We start from the raw sequence: 5436 nt of genomic DNA, 5'->3' as shown, positions 1-5436 counted from the left end.
GTAAAAAATTTTTAAAAAGAACTCATACATTTTGTACATTTGTTTGTATTTGTCTTTGTATCATCTATGTAAATTAGATCCGTAGTGATCATAATAAAAATTTCATTTCCCTTCTGCCAAACGGTCGTTGACAAACGTTTATCTCGCCACCTTCGGAAAATATAGGGTAAGTTCTCACCCTTCATTATCTTATAGGTATACGTAACAATGTTACTTGTAAGTGAACCTGACGTTTGACTAATCTTTTTACCTGCATTTCATTTTTTTTTTCTGGTTCCTGTTATAACAGCTTTCATGTCATCTGATATGCGCTTCAGCTGGTACGTTTTAGTCTATTGTTATTACATAATCTTTAAGTCAACAAACCAGCACTTACATCAGCATATAACACTGTTCCTCTTGCATGCCTGCATAATTTCATATTATAAAAGAGAAGCGGGTCTCCCTCTATTTTTCCGTCACGACATCTATTAGAATGATGGAAAGAAGGGAGGAATCAAAATATACGTCACAATGTATTTTAGATAGAGGGGAGGAGAAAAAGTTATTGTTGAGAGAGAAATACAGTGAGAGAATCTGTGTGTGAAAGGCAGGCAGGCAGGTAGGTAGGTAGAAAGATAGATAGAAAGATAGGCAAGACGTAAATATTGTTGTCACTATAGCAACTAACAAGTTTTGATTAAAAAGAGGTAATTTTAAGTACAAGTCTGCCAACACAACTCAACAGAGCTTAAAAAAGACTTTCATTATATAGTATACATATTTTTGTGTGTGTGTGTGTATGTATTTCTGTATGTGTTTGTATGTTTCTGTTTGTCTTTCAACATAGAGACAACGCAATGCAACGCGGTTTCAAGACAAGACTTTCACCATATAACAATATTTGGTGGGGCGGGGATGGGGTTAGTTTGTGTGTGTGATAGATAAGTTTCTTTATTAGCCACACAAGGCCGAGCACAGAGGGGACATAATACAATGTAGAGCTTTTCTTTTCAAAAATAGAAAAAAAAAGGAGAAAACTAAAATTCCAATCAAAATGAATCTTGAGAAAGAAATAAAGATAGATAGATTGTTGTCACCATAGTAACTAACGAGGCTTTCACTATATAACAGTCTACTATTAAAAGAAGGTACTCTTACTCTCTTTACTCTTTTACTTGTCATTTGACTGCGGCCATGCTGGAGCACCGCCTTTAGTCGAGCAGATCGACCCCAGGACTTATTCTTTGTAAGCCTAGTACTTATTCTATCGGTCTCTTTTTGCCGAACCGCTAAGTTACGGGGACGTAAACACACCAGCATCGGTTGTCAAGCGATGGTTGGGGGACAAACACAGACACACAAACACACATACATATATATATATATACATATATACATATATACGACGGGCTTCTTTCAGTTTCCGTCTACCAAATCCACTCACAAGGCTTTGGTCGGCCCGAGGCTATAGTGGAAGATACTTGCCCAAGGTGCCACGCAGTGGGACTGAACCCGGAACCATGTGGTTCGTAAGCAAGCTACTTACCACACAGCTACTCCTACGCCTGCATGATTAGCAAACATTTTCACCGGTAATGTGGCGACAGATAAAGATCTAGTAATCACTAAACATTAGTTTTGGTCTTCTTTTGCAAGCTTGATATTTTTGTTTTTCAAGTTCAGGATTGATAATTTTTGTCGTCTGCCTTTTGACTTCGCAATCATATTCTTTGATCTCAAGCTTACTTTTTTTTTCTCTCTTTCATATAGCATTATGTATAGCAATATCATTACGTTCATTTCGGTTTTAACAGATCTTATACTTTAACATTACTTGGATTAAAAATTATTGTGTGAATCTTATGCAATCAGAAATTCCTTCTTTTTGATATTTTGGTCCCTCGCGGCTCGACTTGGCTGTTTTGACATAGCCGTAGAATGTTCCTCTTATCAAAAATGCATTTAAAGCGATTTTGTAGATCTCAGGGATCGGACTGGAATTTTTTGGTGTGCCTGTAAGAAAACAGATAGAAATTATCTAGTGCATCAAAAACGCAATTTCGTAACATGTATATGTTTTAAGCATTGAAGATTACGATTCTACAAAAGAAAAAAATTCATCTTGCCCCCGATCTTTCACAGCTTTGATTTTCTTTTAAATTCCTTTTTATGTTTTTAGATTTATGTTTTGAACATCTGAGGTGCAGAACTTAAAGCTAAAAAAAAAATTAAATGCATCAAATCTGAAAAATAGTAGAAAAAAAGAGCGAATCCACTCTAATTTAAAAACATTATTTTATTTTATTCTTAGTTTATTTCTGTATTAGCAGAATCATAGTTTACGATGCTTAACACTTACACAGCCGAAATAATTATAGTTTTTGACGCTCTGTATAATATCCGATTCCCCTCTATAGAAACGCTAAATTCTTGTATCATTTGGTTTTCAGTAAGCATTTCAGACAAACTTACCTCGGAGATTTAACACACACAAATCGTCAGCAACAAAAAGCGATCAAGAAGTACAGAAACTGAACTATTATTACGTCACCTTAAATGTAACAAAAATGAACTTGGGAACAACGCAGTGTTTGCAACGTATACTTTTCGTAAAGAGATCTTATAATGAGTTCGAGTCTGACAGTCGGAAGAGAAAAGAGGCACAGAGAAACTAAGCAGCCTTAGTAACCAACTGCCAACTGCAGCATGCAACAACAGGAGTCAGTAGCAATGGTACTGAAATAAAAGACACGGATCTTTTTTAAAACGGAGGCCACATTTTTCATTAATGTTTTACGTAGTGCTTTTGGTACCGAAAGACTTTCAAACTTCGTATACTTATCTATTTTGTGTTATAGAACAGAAAAATATTTTTGTATTCGAATTTATTTCATGTAAAAAATTGTCTTATTTCGATAATTTCAACCAATCACTGACGTCCATTCAGCCGATATACATTAAGTGCCGACTACATAAACAAACGATTCTTCGTTTTATTTGCTTTTTTCATTTTAAATTTGCTTTAACCCTAACCCTAACCCTAACCCTAACTCTAGCCCTAGGGTTAGGGTTAGGGTTAGAGTTAGGGTTAGGGTTAATTGTTTCAGAATCGTTTGTTTATGTAGTCGGCACTTAATGTATATCGGCTGAATGGACGTCAGTGATTGGTTGAAATTACAGAAATACGACAACTTTAACATGGAATAATTTATGGATTTCTTTTTTTTTTAAGAAGACTAAGAGAAAAAGATGTTTTATATGACACATTCTACCAGTGATCCAAGTTTCAAAGTGTTTCGTTAATGAAAAATGTGGCCCCCGTTTTAAAAAAGATCCAAAGACACTAACTTTTATCAGCTGTATTAACTGGTATGAACTTCAGATTCCAAACTATTTTAATTTAACCAAAAAATTCCATTGCAGAAGAATCATTAGATAAATTCACTTCAAATTTATTTCGTGAAGTGTTAAAGTTTTCGGCACTCAACTATGGTCACTGGTACACATGAAATTAATTCAAATTTAAAGTGAATTTAATAGTTTTGTGTGTTTATAAGCAGTCCTTCCACAATATAACGTTTTAAGCTTTAAATGAGGTCTGTGTGAGATCAAGTTTACTTACCAGGCACGTACAACTCCAGAATCCGAAAATTGTTTTTAGCTCGTGCGTAAAATTACATTTTTCTCTCAGTAAAGAAAATAACACGCAATATTTTTTATAAAAACTCTGAGTATACTTGCATACGTGGTAATAAGACAAAATGTAGTCGTGACAATTTGCATGTAAATTTACAAATAATATATAAGGTGCATTCCAGAATTCTTTAGACTTTTCTTCAGGAGAGGCTCGGGTAATGCCTGTTCTAGTGGTTCCACCACATTCTTTTATAGAGGGTTGGTAAAGGCAGAATGTGACGATACCTTTGGGGAAAACCTAGGTTTCGATGATAATAAGCTGGTCAGTCTGTTCGAACGTACATTCGGGCCAAAGATCCTAGACAATTTTCAGAAATCTCTGGCATGGCAGTGTTACCGAGGAGCCTTATCTATCCAGGACATGCTCACAAAGCATGGTGGCCACGACCCATCGACCTGTCCAAGATGTGGGTGAGATAGGGAAACTGTCCCGCACGCTATTGTTCAGTGTTTGGAGGTGTTAAACGTGTAGGTTTATACTGAACAGCTGTTGTTTAAGTGCAGGAAGAGTACAGCTATCGGCTGAGTCTATAGTAAAAATTGACCCGTCCGATTTCATATCGAAAGAAGGTAAGAATTGTTTCCTCATTGTAGTAGCAATTGCGAGAGAGGTGATTTGGGTGACGAAATTGAAAGGGTTAAACTCAGGCATCTTCATCTCTGGCCCTGAATTGGTGAATTACTCCACCTTTCATCTTAAAAGGAAAATAGAACTAGAAAAAACATTCCTGACTGTGAAAATGTTCGAAAATCGATAGAAGAATGCAGCACGGGTGTTGTGTATGAATGTAACCTCATGAATGCGAGACAGGACGTATCCCAGGTATCAATGGTGAGGCAGGAGTTGTGGGGTCCGAATTAAACCCGCCCCCACTCCATCCGTTACGTCTTCCGGTCTGTCCTATCATTCGATTTTTTATATTTTCATATTTTGTGAATTTTTAATCTCATATTTGTTATAACCATTCGATCATCTGACCCCAAATCAGATTGTGATGTGCCCTTCTATGTTGTTACCTTGTGGGAAATAAAAAATCTACTTTTCTTCGGGAGAAGCTTTTTGTCTGTTGAATTGCTTTTGTGAGGTTTTGATTGTTGTGCGCTGCTTTGCGGCAGTTTGTGTGTCTACGGTTGTTTGTTCTTTCTCTTCTCGTAAGAGAAGAGATAGCATGGCAAAGGCATGTCTGTGGAAGACTATAGCTTCTCAGACATATCGTCATCTGTGGAGGAGTTGTTAGAGGCGGTCTGAGAAATGGACAATAAACTGAAAGCAAATAAAAGGAATTTTGTCGATGTTTCAAAATGTCGAGAGACCGAATTAAATATCGAGGAATTCGGAAGACATGAAAATAAAATGAATCGAGATGGTTTCGAGGTAAAGCTGTCCCTACCCCCGCAAGAGATACGAAACAGGATAAAAGAGAAAACAATGCATCGAACCTTTTCGATAAGCAAAGGTAAAATAAATATTGTCACTACAGAACAGGTAGAAAAAGCGCTGAGGCCAATATGGAAAGATATCGTATACCTGACAAGAGGCTCGATGTTTGGTGTAGTGGAGGTGAGGTTTTGAGATGCAGTATCAGCGAGAAAACAGGCGGCGGCAACTACCAGGAGTAAAGAAGTGGTGATTTTGCCCACCTACCGAGAAATGTGAACTACGAGAATCAGCGTCAAAGAGATCCCACCATAAATTGATGTGGCCTGGGTGGCAGACGTTGTCCTCCTTGGAAATGAGGACAGCATAGGGGTTCCCCA

General features: G+C 37.0%; 1 long non-coding RNA gene across 1 annotated transcript in view; it reads right to left on the bottom strand.

Annotated features, from left to right (window-relative positions):
- Positions 1 to 4312, bottom strand: part of LOC106883808 (uncharacterized) — a 10996-nt gene extending 6684 nt beyond the window's left edge. Inside the window, exons 1-3 of the long non-coding RNA XR_008264178.1 lie at positions 3605 to 4312; positions 1529 to 1995; positions 377 to 467 (exon numbers count right to left, since the gene is read on the bottom strand). This is a non-coding gene — a long non-coding RNA (uncharacterized LOC106883808). The remainder of the gene's footprint in view (positions 1 to 376; positions 468 to 1528; positions 1996 to 3604) is intronic.
- Between the last annotated feature and the right edge of the window lie 1124 nt (positions 4313 to 5436).

Source organism: Octopus bimaculoides, chromosome 5, assembly GCF_001194135.2.
Source record: "Octopus bimaculoides isolate UCB-OBI-ISO-001 chromosome 5, ASM119413v2, whole genome shotgun sequence".
Classification (NCBI taxonomy): Eukaryota; Metazoa; Mollusca; class Cephalopoda; order Octopoda; family Octopodidae; genus Octopus; species Octopus bimaculoides.
The sequence above is the reverse complement of the archived record's forward strand: the minus strand, read 5'-3'. Positions and strand labels throughout refer to the sequence as shown.